This window comes from Bos grunniens, chromosome 14 (assembly GCF_055505025.1).
Source record: "Bos grunniens cultivar Pamir isolate PY7600 chromosome 14, Bosgru_T2T1.0, whole genome shotgun sequence".
In the NCBI taxonomy this organism is placed as follows: Eukaryota; Metazoa; Chordata; class Mammalia; order Artiodactyla; family Bovidae; genus Bos; species Bos grunniens.
The window spans coordinates 50,446,032-50,467,295 of NC_141178.1; the positions used below are offsets into that span (position 1 = coordinate 50,446,032).

Sequence of the window (21,264 nt, forward strand, 5' to 3'; positions counted from 1 at the left end):
AATGGAAGTTTCAACTAAATAAAACTTACCTTCCCTGTCATCCACAATACACAATTTCCCCATGCTTGATAAAATGCTTCAAGCTGAACAGAGGAAGGAAATTGGGAGATTTCAGATCAGGGAAGGTTCCAGAGAAAGGAAATTTTGCTGACTTCCAGGATGATTTCTAGCAAGAGAGAAAGATAAAGTTCTATATTTAGGGGATCTGAAAGCCAAAGGAGGAATATTATGTTTCTTACCTGACTACTCATGGAAGTTACAGGACCCACGGAAAGTTTCATGGATCCTCATGATGAAAAACAATGCAGTAAATGCCTACATTGTTCAGTCGCTAAGTCGTGTCTGACTCTTTGTGACTCCATGGATTGTAGCCCATCAGGCTCCCCTGCCCATGGATTTCCCAGGCAAGAATACTGGATTGGGTTCCCTTTCCCTCCTGTAGGGGATCTTCCCAAACCAGGGACTGAATACAAGTCTCCAGGATTGGTAGGCAAGTACTTTAACAGGGTACTGTTTATACAGATATATGGGCCAGAGAGGAACCTCAGAAGTATTGACCGAGCCTCCCTCCCACAGGGCATGGGGAGATGCCTAACTTCTAACAAGAAATATCACGAATCACCCTAAGAATATAGAATTTTATTATAATGACTTTAAAATGAGTTCAATTATGTCTTATAAAATTTTATACAACCAACAGAGAACGATTACATTTTTTAGAAATAGATAAGACACAGGTAAATACTATCATCACCATGCCTCACCTTGTGGCTAGTTCTCACCAACTTTACTACTCTTCTAATTTGGAAGATTATACGATTTAAATTATTCTACAGCAGCTAAATACAGTTGAATGCATTTGCACAAGCTTGTGTCATGATATTTTAAAAGAACAACCATATTTTCAGATGATGCTTTCACAAAGCCATAAAATGACTGTTCGAGACACTGTTGTATGCAGATAAATTCACTGATCTGCTTCTGAATCTCCAGTGCAATTTGAGAACACAGAAATGCAAGCGAGAGTAAAAGGAGGACTGAAGACTAGCAAAAAATTGGATATGGCCAGAAATCTCTCTCTTCACACCATAGTTTTATTGTTGTCCAGATGAAAGGAGGGTCCTGTTTTCTGCTCTCACTCCAAAGCTGTCCAGGCATTAAATCTCTAAATTTCTCGTGCCTATAGAAGAAGACCTGTGAAGACAGAGGAAAGTCGTGTGAATCCCAGGGGAGTAAAAGGTGATTTCTCCCCATGAAAACGTAAATCATTCTGATAGATCGTAATAAGTCCAGTAAGAGGGGGATCATGTTGAGATAAGGTAGAAAATGCTGCAACACACTGATATGGAGAATGGAATGTAGAGCTGTGTGTTCCCTTTGGAAGAAAGTTCAGAAAAAAGTCAAAAAGATGAGATCTGGCTCTGTGCTGACAGAAAGTAGTTAACTTTTCAAATTTAAAGACTCAACTGACTGGTCTTCAATCATTTTTCTGTTTTTCTTACAGTTTTATTGAGATATAATTGACATAGCAAGTATGTAAGTTTAATGTGTATAGCATAATGATTTGACTTATATACATCATAAAATAATTACCACAATAAGTTTAGTAAACACTCATTTCACATAAGTACAAGATAAAAGATAAAATATTTTTAATATAACGAGGACTCAAGATTTACTCTCCTAACAACTTTCATATATAATGTTAATATACAGTAATGTTAATTGCATTAATCATGCAATACTTCCCTAGTACTTATTTATCTTCTAACTGGAAGGTTGTACCTTTTAACCACTTTCAACTAATTACCCCTCGCCCCTACCACCTGACTCTGGCAACCACAAAAAATGATCTAGTTTTACATGACTTTGTTTGCTTATTTGCTTTGAAATATAACTAACCTGCAACACTATGGTGGTTCCTGGTGTACAACCATAGTGATTTGCTATTTCTATACATTAAAAAGTGATCACCACAATAAGTCGGGTTGCTATCCGTCACACAAAGATATTACATTACTACTGACCACGTTCCCTACTTCACCTCATCCCTGCAATCCTTTGTTTCTGAACTGGACGTTTGTACTGCTTACTTTCCTTACCGATTTCGCTCCTCCTACCACTCCCCTCCCCTCTGGCAAACTACCTGTTGGTTCTCTGTATCTATGACGGTTTGCTTTGTTAGTTTCATTACTTGTTTTGTTTGTTAGGTTCCCCATATAAGTGAAATCATATGGTGTTTGTCTTTCTCTAATATGACTCATTTCACTTAGGTAATACCCTCTAATTCCAAATATACATATATATGTTGTTGTTGTTCCGTTGCTAAGTTCTATCTGAGTCTTTGCAACCCCATGGACTGAAGTATGCCAAGCTCCTCTGTCTATGGGGTTCCCCAGGCAAGAATACTAGAGTGGGTAGCCATTCCCTTCTCCAGGAGATCTTTCCAGACCAAGGATCAAACCCATGTCTCCTCCACTGAGCCACCAGGGAAGCCCAAATATGTATGCATGTACCTATCTATCTATATGTGTGTGTGGTCTTAAATCATATTTTACTCAGTCATAAAAAAGAATGAAATGTTGCTGTTTGTGACATTGAGAGGGTATTATGCAAAGCAAAATAAATCAGACAGGGAAAGACAAGTACTGTATGTTTCACTTACATATGGAATCTAAAATATAAAATAAATGCACAAATATTACAAAACAGAAACAGAATCACATCTACAAAGAACAAGCTACAGAACAAGCTACTGGTTACCAGAGGGAAGAGGGGTAATGGAGATGCAAAATAGGTAAAGGGGATTCAGAGGTAAAAACTACTAGGTATAAAATAAATAAGTTACAAGGATGTAATATATAGCACAAAGGATATAGTCAATATTTTATAGTAACTTTGCATAAACTATAATCTATAAAAATATCAAATTACTGTGTTGTACACTAATATTTGTGTTGCAACTAATACAATATTGTAAGTCAACATACTCTAATTAAAAAATTAAAGCAATCCACATTAAAAAAAAATAGCAGCTCTGTTTTTTTTTTTTTTTTTTCCCTGAAGTGAGCTTTTCCTCTTCATGACAGATGACTGTTCTGCCTAAAGTTATTTGTCATTAGGGTGGAGACAGAAGGGTAGAGTTATAATGTTCGCCATATTCTTAGCATCTCCTCATTATAGTCTAATTCTTCATGTCTGTTTCTTACAGAAAGCACTCTCCATAATGTGGCATTGTCTGCTTCACAAGCTAGAGTGAGAAAGAGGTGAGCAAGGAGTGGGGTTCTATGATGGTGTTACAAGTTATCACAGTGATGTCCTCATTATCTTGCTATCAACACTTCAGCTTTTCATGGTATAAACTGATATCCTCATGACCAGTGAACACTTACTGAATGTTCATTATAAGCTTGCCAAGAGAACTCAGAGTACTCATTCTTGATCTCTAGGGCCTTTCTATTTGGGAGGAAGATACAAAGCAATCCCATTTTCTAGACTGTCAAGTTTGAATTTCATTGTATCTCACTTATAATCTACAAACAGTTTTCTGGATGCTTAGAAGATACGAGATCCTGGGACAGAAACAAAGGACTTCATTATTCACGGCAGAGCAAGCATCAGTAGACCTTGGGAAATACACTGCTTTTCCAGCAAGAAGCAAGCTAGTCTGTTTGTCCAAGGGGGATACCCTACCTCATCTCACAGGCTACCAGCTGCATAAACAAATGTGAAAAATGGGCCCTGCAGTCTCCACACCCAGCAAGACATATAGGAACTCAAGAAGCCCATGTAAGGCTGTCTCTCTCAACAGAAGCAGAAAGTCAAGTGATGCATATAGGTGACAGCACGACTAAGTTTGGAGACCAGAAGTAATCAAGACATTCATTATTTAGAGAGATTGATGACGCCATTGGCTACAAAAAATGCTGATTATAGTAACATGCTTATTAGCAGCTTACCTCTATAGGCAGCAGTGGTTTGCTTACAAGGAAAAAAAGAGGGAGCGAAAGAGGAGGAGGAATGGGTCTCCTAGAGTTTTAATAATACTTATTCGTTGAGATTGGACTAACCACATTGAGAGATTCAATGTAAAACCATCATTGTGAACAGGAAGAAGGGTTAGATGCAGGAATCTGATTATAATCAAGTGAGTTAAAATGTTATCTTTATCCAAACATTTCTACATATTTTCAATTAAATACCCCTCCTAAGGGACAATAGAAACAATAGGAACAATGCTTGTGTTTTAAGTTTCAGTGAACTGCACAGTGGTTGATGGGAAGATGGGGATTTAAAACCCCTTATGCTCCCATTAGATAAAAATCTGTGACACGTAAGTCATCATTTTTCATCAGCATGAGGCCAAGTAAATTAGTGGCAGACCAGTTCCTGCTCCACACCCATGTCTGCCTGGCCCTGTTCCCTCAGCGAAGTCCAGAGCCACCCAAGAGTTTGTAGCCAATAGTGACCTTTTGTTCCAGAAGCTCCACTGATTCTAGCAGGAAATGGTATTTCCTCCACTTGGTTCCAGAGGACACTGCACATGACCTTGAAGTATTCTGTGATTCTATTGTGAGGCCACGACTGAGTGACTGAACTGAACTGAACTGATGGTTAGGCCAACAGCAATGAACCAGCAAAACAGCAACATTTTCCAGAATGAAAGTAGTTGACATCAGGCCTGCACAATACTGACAGTTATGAAGTAGACCAGGACTCCTTGATTTGGAGGGAAGATCTGTAGCTGAGATTATAGCCCCTGTCTTTCTGTACTGTCTGTCAGCATTGAAAAGTGGAAATCATCGGTGAGCACCAAAATATTATTTAATATGAATAACTGGCCCAAGTAAACCTGTGAAAATCAATGCTTTTTTTCAAAATTAATGTTATCAACTTTCTTCTTCATAGCTTACCTACTGAGTCTTCGATCAGGAGAAATACTCTCTTCTCACTACAGTGTGTCTCACTAATTCCAGAATCCATTTGTGCATTCATTTTATTAAAATCCCACTTTAGGAGCAAAAAGTAAGTTTTCATTTGCATGAAGAAGAAAAGACTTCGGGAGATCTTTGTCACTTAATTTAAGGAGCTATTTTCCATCCCTAAAACTTTTCTCTTCCCTCTTCCTATTCCTCTCTGATTAACCCATTTCCTTGTTCACAGCCTGCTCCATCTTAACCAAACATCTAAACATTAAATCTTCAGTTATTTTCAAGTATATATATGACCAAGTGCCTTTCGAGTATAAATATGACCAAGTCCTTTGATCACTTCAACTGTATTTGCATTTTAAAAGAGGAAATTTGAGCACTTCCCTGGTGGCTCAGTGGTAAGGAATCCACTTGCCAATGCAGGAGACAGAGGTTCAATCCCTGGTCCAGGAGGGACCAGGCTGCCACAACTATTGAGCCTGTGATCTAGATCCTGGGAACTGAAACTGCTGAGCTCACATGCAGCAACCACTGAGCCTGCCCTCCACACAAGAGGAGCCACCGCAATGAGAGACCTGCACACCGCAACTAGAGAGTAGCCCCTGCTCGCTGGAACTAGAGAAAAATAGATACAAATAAATAAATAAAAGAGGAAATTTGTATTTAGAAAACGTGGTCTCTTACTAACAGTGGACTTTGGAGGGGTATCTTTGGTGGGGGCATGGAGGGTTCTTCTTCACTATAAAGCCTTTAACAAAGCCTCTAGTCTACTTCTGCCTAAGTCCATCTCCGGTACACTTCACCAAACAGATGATTTCTGTGCCCAAACACAGACCGAATCATTGACTTTAGGCCTATTTATGGACAATGCTAACTATCCAACAAAAAACTTTCCATTTCTAGCAGTTGACCAGATATTTTGCCTGACAGCAAGCATCCAGATAACTATTTGCGAACACACGGACCTTTGATTGAATTTTTCATTTGTCAGCCGGGTGCTTGGCACTAAAAACACATAGCCTTCAGAAACCACAGAAGGAACTCATTCTCCAGGCATTTGGTGGGATCCGCCTACAATGCGGTCTTTCTGTTCTAAAAAAAAGTTCCACTGTCCATCAAAAGTGGCAGCAGCAAGATGTGTCATGTTGAGAACTTGGATACTAGGAGGCTCTTTTGATCTTTGGAGAAGCTGGTGCTACTCAGGAGCCAAAGCTGCTCTCTCTGTCATTTGGGACAGGCCAGCTGTGGTCCTTTCAAACACTCCTGATTTCAGTGGCTTAAACAGCAGTTTATCTTTTACTTATGCTACATGTTCAGTGTGGGTCTGGGGTGATAGTGGGTGGGGGTTGGGAGAGGGGTTGGAGGGTGGTAACCTCAGTGGTTACTCAGGGACCCAAGTTGAAGGAGTCTCCATGTCAGCATGTATTTCTGAGTTAGCCTCAAGAGGAAGTGCAGAGCTGGTCTCCTATTGGCATTTTTAAAACTTTTTATTTTATATTGGAGTATAGTTGATTAACAATGTTGTGATCATTTCAGGTGGACAGCAAAGTGACTCAACCATACATACACATATATCCAATCTCCCCCAAACTCCTCTCCCATCCAGGCTGCCACATGATATTGAGCAGGGATCCCTGTGCTCTACAGTAGATCCTTGTTGGTTATCCATTTTAAATGTGAAGTGAAGTGTTAGTCGCTCAGTCGTGTCCGACTCTTTGTGACCCCATGGACTGTAGTCTGCCAGTCTCCTCTGTCCATGGGGTTCTCCAGGCAAGAATACTGGAGTGGGTAACCATTCCCTTCTCTGGGATATCTTCCTGACCCAGGGGTTGAACCCAGCTCTTCCACCTTGCAGGCAGATTCTTTACCATCTAAGCTACCAGGGAAGCCCCATTTTAAATATAGCAGTGTGTATATGTTGATCCCAAACTCTGCATCTCTTCCCCCTATTCTTCCCACTCAGGGACCCAAGTTGCAGAAGTCACCATGTCAGCATATATTTCTGCATTTGTCTCACAGGGAAGACAGAGCTGGTGGGTCTGTTATTGGTATTTTGTAAAATCTCAATTGGAAAAGCTCATCCCCATTGGCCAGAATTGGTCCCATGGGTACCCCTAACTACAAGCAGTCAGGAAAGCACAGTCCCCCTGTGTGTACCCCAGAAGAAGATAGAACCACATATTGGGGAATAGTAGTAATATTGTCACATCCATCCAGGTAAAAAAAAAATTCACCAAGATGCAATCTTCTTACAGCTGGGTTTCTTCCAAGGGCAAAATCAAGCACTTTTTGGTTCTCTCAAACTAAAGCAAGGTCATACTCTATCAATACATTATTACATAGATAAGACCCCTAGAAAAATGTCTTATTTGAAATTCAGAAGTTTATTCTCTCAAGGACCTTCTCCTTACTTTCCAGTGCATCAAAACTAAAAAGAAACAACCAAAAGCAAGGGAGAGAACACGTGCTAAAACCTTAGTTCCTCACATAAGGCATGCAAAGGTGCTAACTGTGAATTCCAACAACGGAAAAACAAATCTACTTGCCTACTGGCAAAAACATTGCTTTTTAATGAGAACATTCCCTGTGCTTCAAAATCTCATCACCAGGGATAACAGCTGTTCCATGTGGTGTATAGTCAATTTGCCTAGGCAAACACGTATTTGTTTTTATAAAATAAGAGATAATACTCTATACTTTGATGTCCTGATTTTTAAAATATCCAGTGTTCTTATAAACATTTTATAATTATTTGAAACAATTTCAGTGGCTACATAATATACACTAAAAAAAAAAATTATTTCACTGTTTTCCTTCTGGGCATTTAGGTTGCCTGTCATGTAAATGTATGTTTACTTATAAGATTATTTGATGAACATTTGTTTGCCTCACTAGATTATAAACTTTTGTGTTTGTTTTTGGTCACAAATATAGTCTCATTCCCAATATATGAGTGAGTGAGTGAGTGAGTGAAAGTCACTCAGTTGTGTCTGACACTTTGTGACCCCTTGGACTGTAGCCTGTCAGACTCCTCTGTCCATGGGATTCTCCAGGCAAGAATACTGCTGTGAGTTGCCATTCCCTTCTCCAGGGGATCATCCCAATCCAGGAATCGAATCCAGATGTCTCCTACATTGCAGGCAGATTCTTTACCATCTGAGCTACTGTGTGTGTGTGTGTGTGTGTGTGTGTGTGTGTGTGTTTATTAGATTCTTTTCCCTTATAGATTTTCACAAAATAGTAAATATGGTTTCCTGTGCTATACAATAGGTCCTGCTCATTATTTTATACGTTAGTTCAATCACTCAGTCATGTCCTACTGTTTGTGACCCCATGGACTGCAGCACGCCAGGCCTCCATGTCCATCACCTACTCGCAGAGCTTATTCAAATTCATGTCCATTGAGTTGGTGATGCCATCCAACCATCTCATCCTCTATCATCCCCTTCTCCTCCTGTCTTCAATCTTTCCCAGAATCAAGGTCTTTTCCAATGAGTCAGCTCTTCATATCAGGTGGCCAAAGTATTGCAGTTTCAGCTTCAACATCAGGCCTTCCAATGAATATTCAGGACTGATTTCCTTTAAGATTGACTGGCTGGATCTCCTTGCGGTCCAAGGGACTCTCAAGAGTCTTCTCCAACATCACAGTTCAAAAGCATCAATTCTTCGGCATTCAGCCTTATTTGTGGTCCAACTCCCACATCTGTACATGAATACTGGAAAAACCATAGCTTTGATTAGATGGACCTTTGTTGGGAAAATAATGTCTCTGCAAAGTAAAGCAAACATCTTTTAATTTAATGGCTGCAGTTATCATCTGCAATGATTTTGGAGCCCAAAAAATAAAGTCTGTTACTGTTTCCATTTTTTCCCCATCTATATGCCGTGAAGTGATGAAACTGGATTCCATGATCTTAGTTTTCTGAATGTTGAGTTTTAAGCCAATTTTTTCACTCTTCTCTTTCACTTTCCTCAAGAGGCTCTTTAGTTCTTCTTCCCTTTCTGCCATAAGGGTGGTGTCATCTGCATATCTGAGGTTATTGGTATTTCTCCTGGCAATCTTGATTCTAGCTTCTGCTTCATCCAGCCCAGCATTTTGCATGATGTACTCTGACTATGTCAGCAAATTTGGAAAACTCAGCAGTGGCCACAGGACTGGAAAAGGTCAGTTTTCATTCCAATCCCCAAGAAAGGCAATGCCAAAGAATGCTCAAATTATCCCACAATTGCACTCATCTCACACACTAGTAAAGTAACGCTCAAAATTCTCCAAGCCAGGCTTCAGCAATACCTGAACCATGAACTTCCAGATGTTCAAGCTGGTTTTAGAAAAGGCAGAGAAACCAGAGATCAAATTGCCAACATTCGCTGCTGCTGCTGCTAAGTCGCTTCAGTCGTGTCCAACTCTGTGCGACCCCATAGACGGCAGCCCACCAGGCCCTCCCATCCCTGGGATTCTCCAGGAAAGAACACTGGAGTGGGTTGCCATTTCCTTCTCCAATGCATGCAAGTGAAAAGTGAAAGTGAAGTCGCTCAGTCGTGTCTGACTCTTCACGACCCCGTGGACTGCAGCCTACCAGGCTCCTCCATCCATGGGATTTTCCAGGCAAGAGTACTGGAGTGGCTGGATCATTGAAAAAGCAAGAGAGCTCCAGAAAAACATCTATTTCTGCTTTATTGACTATGCCAAAGCCTTTGACTGTGTGGATCACAATAAATTGTGGAAAATTCTGAAAGATATGGGAATACCAGACCACCTGGCCTGCCTCTTGGGAAACCTGTATGCAGGTCAGGAAGCAACAGTTAGAACTGGACATGGAACAACAGACTGGTTCCAAATAGGAAAAGGAGTACGTCAAGGCTGTATATTGTCACCCTGCTTATTTAACTTATATGCAGAGTACATTATGAGAAATGCTGGGCTGGAGGAAGCACAAGCTGGAAACAAGTTGCTGGGAGAAATATCAATAACCTCACATATGCAGATGACACCACTCTTATGGCAGAAAATGAAGAAGAACTAAAGAGCCTCTTGATGAAAGTGAAAGAGGAGAGTGAAAAAGTTGGCTTAAAGCTCAGCATTCAGAAAACTAAGATCTGGTCCCATCACTTCATGGGAAATAGATGGGGAAACAGTGGAAACAGTGGCTGACTTTATTTTTCTGGGCTCCAAAATCACTGCAGATGGTGATTGCAGCCATGAAATTAAAAGACGCTTACTCCTTAGAAGGAAAGTTATGACCAACCTAGATAGCATATTCAAAAGCAGAGACATTACTTTGTCAACAAAGGTCTATCTAGTCAAGGCTATGGTTTTTCCAGTGGTCATGTATGGATGTGAGAGTTGGACTACAAAGAAAGCTGAGCACCGAAGAATTGATGCTTTGAACTGTGATATTGGAGAAGACTCTTGAGAGTCCCTTGGACTGCAAGGAGATCCAACCAGTTCATCCTAAAGGAGATCAGTCCTGGGTGTTCATTGGAAGGACTGATGCTGAAGCTGAAACTGCAATACTTTGGCCACCTGATGTGAAGAGCTGACTCATTTGAAAAGACCCTGATGTTGGGAAAGATTGAAGCCAGAAGAAGGGGATGACAGAGGATGAGATAGTTAGATGGCATCACCGACTCAATGGACATGAGTTTGGGCAAACTCCGGGAGTTGGTGATGGACAGGGAGGCCTGGCGTGCTGTGGTTCATGGGGTCGCAGAGAGTCAGACATGACTGAGCGACTGAGCAGAACTGAACTGAACTCTGTGTAGAAGTTAAATAAGCAGGAGGACAATATACAGCCTGACGTACTCCTTTTCCAACTTGGGACCAGTCTGTTGTTCCATGTCCAGTTCTAACTGTTGCTTCTTGACCTGCATACCGATTTCTCAGGAGGCAGGTAAGGTGGTCTGGTATTTCCATCTCTTTGAGAAATTTTCTACAGTTTGTTATGATCCACACAGTCAAAGGCTTTGTTGTAGTCAATAAAGCAGAAGTAGATGTTTTTCTGGAATGTGTATACGTTAATCTCAAATTCCTAATTCACGTCCCCCCTTTTCTCTTTGGTAACCATGAGCTTGTGTTCTATGTCTACAGGTCTATTTCTGTTTTATAAAGAAGTTCATTTGTATTTTTGTGTGTGTGTGATGTGAAAGTTGCTCAGTCATGTCCGACTCTTTGAGACCCCATAGACTATGCAGTCCATGGAATTCTCCAGGCCAGATACTGGAGTGGGTAGCCTTTCCCTTCTCCAGGGGATCTTCCCAACCCAGGGATCAGACCCAGGTATTCCTCCTTGCAGGTGGATTCTTTACCAGCTGAGCCACATAATTGATATTGAGCATCTATAGAATGAACCAGTGAAACTACTTTTCAGTTCTTGGCTCAAATCAGCCTCATCCACAAAATATCTCTGATCCTCAGCTCTGCCTAGTGGTCTCTGCCTCTTCTAAAACTTCCCTGTAGTTTTCTTTAATAACGCCCTCACAGGATAAAGAGAAAAAAACACTATTTTTTGAGCACTATTATGTGCCAGGCACTGTCATATGCATAATCCAGTTAATTTGGGGAAATTCCCATTGCTTCAAATATTTCTTCTTTTCCTCATTTTCTTCTCCTTATAGTAGTCCTATTAAATATATATCATACCTTTTGTAGTTGTCCCACAGTTCCTGGATATTCTGTCCTGTTTTCTGCAATATTTGCTTTTTACTTTTTCACTTTTGGAGGTTTCTCTTGTTATATTCTCAAGTCCAGAGAGTCTTCAGCATGTCCATTCTACTAAGTAGGCTCACCAGAGGCAATTTTCATTTCTGTTAGTGTTTATATCAACGGCATTTCTTTTCAGTTCTTTTCTTAGAATTTCCATCTCTTAGCTTGCATCATCCATCTATTCTTGCATGCTGTCTACTTTATCCACTAGTGCCCTTCACTTATTACACATATTTGTTGTAAATTACCTGTCTGATAATCCCAGCATCCCTGCCATTTCTAACTCTGTTGCTTGTTGTTTCTCTTCAAACTGTGTTTTTCACACCATCTGCCTCTTGAATTTGGAGGGTAGGAGAAAGCAGTTTGCCCTATGAAATTAATCCTCTTATGGATCTAAGAATAGTTGTTGGTTTTCAGTTTGTTCAGGTTCTTATTTATTGGTAGAACAGAGGGATAACCTGAGGCTTGTTTCTGCCTCTGTTGAATCAGGGAGGTGCTCCCAGGGGTGTGATTTGAGTTCATTCTGTGTCCACAGATCCTCTAAGAAGATGGACCATGCCTTCTTGTCATTTTCACCCAAGAAGAAAGTACTTACCTGAGCTAATTTATAGGGTGGTCAGGGTCCTAGGAGATGGGCAAGTACAATATCTCCACCCAGCAGGAAGTAGAATGACCGTCTGAAACAACCGGATCCTTTGCATTTGAGTTTGGTTTGAATTTGTGATCTGAGAGAGCATCAGCCCTTGCTAGTCTAGGCAAAAGCCTGACAGATCCGGCAAAGAGAGTAGTGGAGGAAAGGAGTCAGGACAAGACAAAAACTAGCAGCAGCTGTAGGAGGAACCTTGGGCCCAGGAGCAAATGCTCGAAATTGTTCAATCACAGAGCTGTTGTCAGAATCTGGATGTGTGAGTGGTAATCAGATGACCTCACATTCATCAAATGACCCTGGGTCATCAAATGATCCCTAGATGGCCTGGTGAGGGCTGTTTCTGCTCTTTCCCCTCCTATTTCCTTAGCCAATCTGGAAGAGTCTAATTCACCGTCTAATGTATAAGTAAGCAAAGCACTCCTCTGGCTCAATATTCTTGAATTATGCTAAGCACAGTGAAAACTCATTAATTCCAATCACTTGTTTCAAATTTCTAATTATTTCATTTGGACTAAGCTGAAGTTGATTTTTGCTCAGCAAAATTTTATTATGGATAGCCCGAATTAAAAAGAAAAGGGGTAGAAGAATTGTGTAAAATATTTAAGGAGACAAGCTGTTAATTTAAAACTATTTTCTCTGTTTATTAAAAATGTATGACTCAAGGAATTTCAAGTAGGTGGAATGAATAAATTTTTTTTTGGTCACACAGGGCAGCTTGTGAGATCTTAGTTCCCCTACCAGGGATGAGCCTGGGCCATGGCAATGAAAGCACTGACTCTTAACCACTGGGCCACCAGGGAATTTATGAATAAATACTGCTTACGGTCATCCTTTTTTTTTTTCCAAAAAATATTTACTGATTCTCTCTATGGGCTAAGTTATTGCTATGGTCTGAATAATTATGTCCCCTCTAAATTCATATGTTGAAATTCTAACACACAAAGATAATGGTATTAGTAGGGAGACCTTTGGCGAGGTACTGAAGCCATGAGGGTAGAATGTTCTTGAAAGGGGTCAGTGTTTTATAAAAGAGGTTCCAGAGAGACCCCTGTCCTCTTTCACCACATTAGGACACAACAAGAATCCTGAAACCTAGAAGAGAGTGGTACCCTGACTATGATGGCACCCTGATCTCCAACTTCCAGAGCTGTAAGAAATAAAACTGTATTCTTTATAAGCCACCCAGCCTATGGTATTTCGTTACAGCTTTTCAAAAGGACTAAAAGAGTTAACAGAACACTGAAACACAAAATCAATGAAATATGGTATGGTGCATGTGTATATGTGTGTGTGTGTGTGTGAAGTATGGTACTGTATGCTAATTTAAAAAATAAAAGTATAGCATAAGAAATAGATTGCAATATTGGGTTTCCTGCCCATATACTGTAATATTGGGTTTTTGCACACATACACTCACAAACACACATATAATAGCCCTTGCCATTAAGAAGCTTAGAGGCTGACGGAGAAGACAAAAAATACATTGGTATGTTAAGTGCTAAGATACAGGTATACACATAGTGTTATTAACAAGCATAAAAGAGGGGCATCTAACGTAACACAATAAAACCAAACACAATTCTCCATTGGCATGATAGGCCCTCAAAAACATTTTGATGAGAATTTATATGCACCTATGACTAGGCTTCCCAGGTGGCCCAGTGGTAAAGAAACGGCCTGCCAGTGAAGGAGACTCAAGAAACACTGGTTTGATCCCTGGGTTGGGAAGATTCCCCTGGAGTAGGAAATGGCAACCCGCTCTAGTACTCTTGCCTGGAAGATCCCAGTCGAGCCCGGCAGGTTACAGTTCATGGAGTCACAAAGAGTCAGACAAGGCTGAGCACTTACCTTTACCTTTTATGACTTACTGATAATATTACGTACGGTTATTTGCTACATGAAAAGAAAAAGTAAAGTAAATGTCATAAAATCCAAGCATATCTTAGAATTTTTTTCTCCCTTGTTTGGATAAAAGAACATTTTATACCTTGGCTTTTCTCCCCCATTACAAATTTTTAACATAGTAAATCTCTATACAATATTAAAATTCCCATTAGTAATAATCAATCAATTCTATGTATATGAAATACATTGAAAAGTTAATAAGTAAAAAGAACGGATACTTATTTCTCTTCCCATCTTTAGCTGCAGGGTATTTGAAGGAACTGTTTTTAAGCACCTTTGAAACTGTAAAGTCTTTACCCCATTTGTAGATGTCTAAACAGTCCTTACACATTCATCGGAAAAAGGAAAAATCAATACAAATTTGCTTCTTGTGACCAGATTCAGAATGGAAATTTGTTTTATTTTTTTTCTCTAATATGGTAGAAAATTCTCACTAGGATATAAAGTCACAATTGAAGTTTATTGAAATAACAACTCTTTTTTAAGACATCAGAGTAAGAAGCCAATTCAAAATTCTATTCAATATCAAAATATCCTGAAATTGTGCCAAAATCTCATTCTAAACCCAAACTATATCTAGAGGGATGTTCAAAAATTCAGGTGATGCACTCTGATTTTATTTTTACATTCCTTCACCATTGCTATTTTCGTTTTGTGATAGAAATTTTTCTATACTCCCACATGGTCCAATTCTCAGTGACATTTCTAATCAAATGAAACTCAAGCTGGGAAACCTTATTCCTGGGATTCATTTTTGGGATTTCACACTACAACTTAAAACAGAAAACTGGATAAATAACAGAAAGTTAGATCTAACTCATGCAAGTCGACTGGGCATTAAAACATTTAGACTTCCTTGAATATTTGCATTTAACATGAACTAGGTCCTGAAATAATAAGTGAAAAAGTCAGTGCTACAGAGTTATTTGTGCCCACGTTATAATCAGAGGCAGAGGAGGTGTCGTGCAAGTTTCTCAGCATCTCAATAACACAACAGATGTAATCCTTTCTATAAAGTGTTAATCTGAACTCATCAAAATAAATTATTTCTTATTTTTTTTAATTTTTTTTCTCACTTCCTTTTGGAGCTCATCAAATATATAAAAGATAAAGAGAATGCATCATAAATCAATAATTACATATTTAAGACAATTTAGAAAAAGTTATCGTGTCTCCCTCATACTATACAAAACTGTCAATAAGTAATTTAATCACAAAATGATATCATAAAGGTACCACAAGAAAATTAATATTCTTGCATTGGGAAATGCCTAAGAAAGGAAAGTAGAAGTTATGAACCACCACCAAACCTACAGTTAAAAAACAGGAAAAACAAACAAAAATCCTGTGAAAAATCTTAAGAGGCAGAACTTGCGTGTGACTTAGGAATATTATTCCAGCATTTTGTAACTTGTCCAGTTTACATGGTGAGGGATGGAAACTCCAAAGGACTGAAAGTCAACCCACCAGCCCATGGATCTGATCATTCTTATCCCTGTGGCAAGAATGTCACTGTGGAAATGACCAAATCTGGCTATTATGGCTATGGATGTTAACACTTTTCCTGCTCTAACTCTGTGTTCATCAGGCAAGCTTCTATTTAGAATGTGACTACAATTAACATCTACTTTCTGGTAAAGAATGTGCTGTTGAGGTGACACAAGCTTCCTGATACATAAAATAACAAAATATCATTTATCTATTCATTTAATAAGGATGGAGGAGATCCTATGCTCTGGGCATGGTCCTAAGGTTATTAAGTTAAATAAACATTTTTTAAAATTCTTAGTTAACACGAAACCAAGGAACAGATGTGGCAGAGGTAACTAACATCTTGCTTTGTGAATATGCACTCTATCCTTAAAAATGTTTCAGCATGCACACCCATGTGTAAATCATGTATTTGTGACTTCCTAGTGGCTCAGATGATAAAGAACGCACCTACAATGTGGGAGACCCAGATTCCATTCCTGGGTTGAGAAGATCTCCTGGAAGAGGGCATGGCAACCCACTCCAGTATTCTTGCCTGGAGAATCCCAGGGACAGAGGAGCCAGGTGGGCTACAGTCCATGGGGTGACAAAGAGTTGGACACAACTGAGCAACTAGCACTCCTACACTATGCTAATATATTGGACACACAGCAAAATGAAAAAAGAAATCAAACTCCAAGGTAACCCGATGTGACCTCCATTCTCTTCCCAGAAATGACCCAGATGTGTGCTTAGTAGCTCAGCTGTGTCCTACCTACTCATTGCGACCCCATGGACTGTAGCCTACCAGGCTTCTCTATCCATGCGATTCACCAGACAAAAATACTGGAGTAGGTTGCCGTTTCCTACTCCAGGGGATCTTTCTGACCTAGGAATCGAACCTACATCTCTTATATCTCCTGCACTTGCAGGTGGATCCTTTACCACTAGCACCATCTGGGGATCCAGACATGGTTCTGGTCATATTTTGTGTGTCCCCTTTCCATTTCACCTGAGTCAAACCCTTGGTGGGAGAGTTAAGGAAGCAGAGGTGATAACTCAGATCCCACTGGATGCCAACTCAAGGTTCATCAGGTCAAGTAAAGTGAAACAAAAATCTCTCTGTGTAGAGACAATGTGAAATAAGATAGTTCTAGGAATTGTAAAAAGGTAAAAATTCAGAAATGGGAATACAATGCCCTGTGTATAAGCAGAGGTCTTTTAAAACAAACAAAAATTTCAACTCAGAGATTTTTACTAGCATGCACTTAATTTAGAAAAAATAAATAACAAAAATATAAACAATATCCTTTCTGGGCTAAGCTCAAAAAAGGAAGAAGCAGGAATGATCACATTCCAATATTGAGAGTGTGACTGGTCACAAAATTTCTAGAGATTTCTACAGGACTCACATTAAAAGTGTTTTAAATCCTCTTACTCAGAAATTCTACTTTATGCTCAGGAAAAGTTTCAGGATGTGTGAGAAAGCTTACTTAAAATGTATTAGGTGCTAACTACATGCAAGACACCTGTGATGCACACAGCTGGTCACCAATGTCCCCCTGCATGAAAGGACTTATTGTGTCCAGCTGTTGGCCCCTGCATGCATGGCCTCAGCTGCAGAGACACCTCTTCACCCAGGGTGGGTCACCCCTAAAACTGATGGAGGCGGGCTACAGAAGTCCAGCCATTCTGGCTCCACTAGGATGACACCAACAGGTCATCTGACCCCAAGAGCCAAGAGAGCTGAGCCAGCATTACAGCTAGACTACTTGTTCGGCTGGATGTTGCTTCTGCCTCCTCCCTTGCAAAGGTGTCCATCCAAAGGGCTTCTTCTAATAAGCCACCTAAACTCTAAACTCTGCCTGTGTCTGCTCCCCGCAAACCCCACCTGCAACAGATCTCCTTTGGAAGGTGAAGACACCACAGTGAAAATGATAAAGACCCCTGAGGACTTCCCTGGTGGTCCAGTTATTAAGAATCCACCTGCCAGTGCAGGAGACAAGGGTTCGATCCCTGGTCCGGGAAGATCCCACATGACTTGGAGCAACTAAGTCCGTGTGCCGTGACAAGAGAAGCCATCAAAATGAGAAGCCTGTGCACTGCAACTAGAGAAAGCCCATGCTGTGTATCAACGAAGACACAGGGTAGCCAAAAATAAATAAATTAATTAATTAATTTAAAAGAAAAAGATAAAGACCCCAGTTCTTGGCACCCACATCTGGCTTGGAGGAGACATAAGATAAACCAATAGATGAAGATGGTACAGACTGTAACTCGCGCAGTAAAGAGAATAAAATAGGATAATTTAAAGGAGCAATAAGAGCTGTGTGGAGGTTACATCTTGATCAAGAGGTCTAACAAGGAAGTCACATTTAAACAGAGAGAGAGCTGAAAGGCAAGAACAGACCAGCCAAGCAGAGAAGTGATGGCAAATGTTACATGAAATTTCAAGAGCAAAGGCACCATGGTATAAAAAAATAAAACTTTAAAGTTATTGGGAGAGAATGTCAAAGAATGTATGATCTTAAAGTGAGAAAGGGTTTTTTAAACAAGTCACAAAGAATGCAAGCCACACAGAAAATTTAACTGCATTTAATGTAAAGCAGCTGTACTACAAAATACACTATAAACAAAGGAAAGGGGCAAAACCACAGGCTGGGAAAAACGAAGTCTGTGTAACTGACAAAGAACTATTATCCAGAATATGTAAACCACCCACCCACCCATAAGAAAAATAACGCTAGAGAAAGAAATGGGCTCAGAGATTAGTGCTTTCATCTGTAGTGCCAGTGTTTCATCTCTATTGAAAATTACATGTTGAAGCAACGTATATGATGGCTGAAAATTAAGATTCAACACAGATGTGTATATGCATAACTGATTGAGTCTGCTGTACACCTGAAACTAACACAACATTGTCAATCATCTATACTCCAATAAAAATTTTAAGATTCAAGAAGATGAATGGGGGAATTGGTATTGTTTTAATTGGTCTCTGAACTTTTTCACATTTTTCATTGGGGAATATCTTCCCTGAACTATTTCACATTTTTCATTGGGGAATATCTTCCCTGATGGCTCAGTGGGTAAACAATCCACCTGCAGTGCAGTAGACACAGGAGACTTGGGTTGAATCCTGGATCAGAAAGATCTCCTGGAGGAGGAAATGGCAACCCACTCCAGTACTCTTGCCTGGAGAATCCCATGGACAGAGGAGGCAAACGAGGCTACCGTCTGTGGGGTCACAAAGAGTCAGACACAACTGAAGTGACTTAATACATACACAGAGAGACAAAGAAAAGGGAAATTTGAAGCTGATTTATTGAAATTGTAGATTAGTCCCTGCTATTCCAGAGCATCTCTGCTTTCTGTCCTTTCCAGCAGGTTCTTCAACTGATCTTTTGTTTCATGAATCATGCCAGATCCTTCCAAAGGTTAATTTTTGCTGACACCTTTAGAGTCAGTTTTTCTTGCTTTCCAAGAACCCTAACTGCACAGAGGTCTCCCATGTGAGTGAGCCAGTTAGGGTCCCACAGAAAGCCAACACTCACTAACTTACTAAGGTCCTGGAGTATGGGGAGACATTTCTTATCTATGTATATTTAGTGTCTGGAACATAACATGTTACAGACTGAATGCTGGGGTCCCTCCCCAGTGTAATGGTATTTGGACGTGGGACTTTGGGGAGGTAATTAGATCACGATGGCAGTGCCATTATAAAAGAGACCCAGCTTTCTCATCCCTTCTTGCCATGTGAAGACACAAAAAGTAAAAGTGAAAGTCGCTCAGTCAGGTCTGACTCTTTGCGACCCCATGGACTATACAGTCCATGGAATTCTCCAGGCCAGAATACTAGAGTGGGTAGCCTTTCCCTTCTCCAGGGGATCTTCCCAACCCAGGGATTGAACCCAGGTCTCCTGAATTGCAGGCGGACTCTTTAGCAGCTGAAAAGAAGACAGTCAATTATGAACTAGGAGGCGGACCCTCACCAGACACGGGATATACTGGTGCTTTGATCTTGGACTTCTCAGCTTCCAGAATTGTGAGAAGTAAGTTCTGTAACTTATAAGCCACTGAGTCTATTGTGGTTTGTGATAGCAGCCTGAAAGATTCAGGACAAGACGTGATTTATTCATTCCAGATTTCCACGCAGACCATCTGGTATTTAAAGACGGCATTTATCTGGTACTGATGAACCTATGTGCAGGGCATCAGTGGAGATGCAGAGAGAGAGAGCAGACTTGTGGACACAGCAGGGGAAGGAGAGTGTGGGACAAGTGGAGAGAGTAGCATGGAAACAAATATATCACCACATGCACAACAGCCAGTGGGAATTTGCTGTATGACGCAAAGAGCTGAAACCCGGTGCTCTGTGACCCTGAGGGGATGGGATGGGGTGGGAGGGAGGTTCAAGAGGGAGGGGACATATGTATACCTATGGCTGATTCATGGTGATGTATGGCAGAAACCAACACAATATTGTAAAGCAATTATCAAATTATCCAATAAAGCAATTATTTATTTTAAAATTAATTTAAAAATAAAGATGACAGCTATCACTCACCTCCATCCTAGACTCATGCTTCAACTTCCCTGAGTTCAGCAGATTTTTAAACTAAGAAGATTAGGAGATCAGACTATTTCTCAGAAAATATTCAATAGTCAAAACTGTTCTGTGACAACTTATGTTTAATTTAGGGCCTTGTATTAATAAAATGCATACCAACTAATTACAAAAAGGTTGTCTGAAAAGAAAAACAGGCACCAAAAGTTCCCCTAGCCTGGGAAGGACATCTATATAGAATGATAAATGTTGCCTGTAATAATTCAACATAGATAAGGAAAACTGAGGCTTTCTTAAATCCCAGTTAGCTTCAGAGAAATATGAAGCTTATTCTAAAACCATCCTGGGTATTGTCAGTTACCAAAATAGCTTGAACAAGATTTAGGAATAAGTTTTTTTTTTTTTTTAATGAATATAACCTTTACCTGCGAAATAAAATTCAGATGCAACACTGAAATTCAACACCCAAAATAAATAGAAGAATTTGTTAACACAATTCTGGAAAATTAAAAATAATTCTATAACATTTATTATGTGTGGCAGGAAGATTCTACTTAGAATGCTTATATCCATCATAGAAAAATGAAAAATATAGAAAAATGCTAAGAAAAAATCATCCATAATTTTTAAGTGTTAGGAATCTTTCTACTGCCTGTAGCAGGAAAATGCAATTCAAATTGCTTAAGCAATGAAGGGGATCTATTGGTTTTTAGAAACGAAAAAGCTGGACATGAATAAACTTCAAAAGCCAGTTGATTTGTGGTCAAGTGATGTTACCAGGACCAGATTTATATCTCACCATCTCTGACTTTGCCATCCATGAGGCTGGTTGCAGCCTCAGGTGGGCCACCTCTCAGGGCCACAGCATGGCCACACCTCCAACTGCTCTAGCACGACCGGACCTTCACTTCCAAATCTCACAGGAAAAGACTTTGCGAACCTGATGGCTGAAACCAAAGCCTTCAGAGCTGAGTTGGCTCTGAATGGGCCTCATCCTGAAATCATCACAGGTTCAGTGCACTGATTGACTTAGCGTACC

The 21,264-nt window shown here is 40.0% G+C and overlaps 1 long non-coding RNA gene across 1 annotated transcript in view; it reads right to left on the reverse strand.

Annotated features, from left to right (window-relative positions):
- Positions 1 to 618: 618 nt before the first annotated feature.
- LOC147359396 (uncharacterized) overlaps positions 619 to 21,264 on the reverse strand; it is a 414,201-nt gene continuing 393,555 nt past the window's right edge. The window contains exon 4 of the long non-coding RNA XR_015140767.1: positions 619 to 1,194. This is a non-coding gene — a long non-coding RNA (uncharacterized LOC147359396). The remainder of the gene's footprint in view (positions 1,195 to 21,264) is intronic.